This window comes from Penaeus monodon, chromosome 22 (genome assembly GCF_015228065.2).
Source record: "Penaeus monodon isolate SGIC_2016 chromosome 22, NSTDA_Pmon_1, whole genome shotgun sequence".
NCBI lineage: Eukaryota > Metazoa > Arthropoda > Malacostraca > Decapoda > Penaeidae > Penaeus > Penaeus monodon.
Genome location: NC_051407.1, coordinates 2535880 through 2536867, shown reverse-complemented (window position 1 = coordinate 2536867; position 988 = coordinate 2535880).

Below are 988 nucleotides of genomic sequence, written 5' to 3'. Positions count from 1 at the left end.
GAAATACGGACACACATATATATGTACATACATGTGTCTTGCGCGTCCTTAAGTAACGACCTCAAAGCCTTGAATACAACTTTGATGAGGAAAACTTCCATGTAAATTCCTTTCCCTTTCAACACTTCCTTTTTGCAACACAATTCTCTTTCGCAATACAGTCCCCTCCTGTAATGCAATTACCTTTTGCAAAACAGTCCCCTCCTACAACATAGTCCCCTCCTGCAGCACAAGTTCCCTTCTGCAACACAGTCCCCTCCTGCAACACCAGTTCCCTTCTGCAACACAGTCCCCTCCTACAACGTAGTTCCCTCCTGCGACACCAAGTTCCCTCCTGTAACACAAGTTCCCTCCTGCAACACAAGTTCCCTCCTCCAACACAAGTTCCCTCCTGCAACACATGTTCCCCTCTGCAACACAGTCCCTCCTGCAACACAAGTTCCCTCCTGCAACACAAGTTCCCTCCTGCAACACATGTTCCACTCTGCAACACAAGTTCCCTCCTGCAACACATGTTCCCCTCTGCAACACATTCCCCTCCTGCAACACAAGTTCCCCTCCTGCAACAACAGTCCCTTCCTGCAACACAAGTTCCCTCTAGTAACACATGTTCCCCTTTGCAGCACAAGTTCCCTCCTGCAACACAAGTTCCCTCCTGCAACACAAGTTCCCTCCTGCAACTAGCTCCCACTGGTTCCCTAAACAAAGTCATATTTCCCCATGCGTTGTCTCGAAAAGCTCTGTCGTTCCCCCCCCCCCCCCCCTTCACCTTCGTCACGGTTTTAAGGAAATGGTCGAGGAAAAAGGGTCAATTGGCACTACAGGGCGACCGGGTGACTTTGGAGGACTCTCGGCCAAATGCTTCAGCTAAGGGCGCCGAGGGTGCTTGCTGTCCGGGTGGAGGATGACACCATTATGCTACCTTATCCTACGTCGGTGGCCTCGTTCGGATGATCCTCTTTTTCTATTTAGTATTTAGAACCTGTCT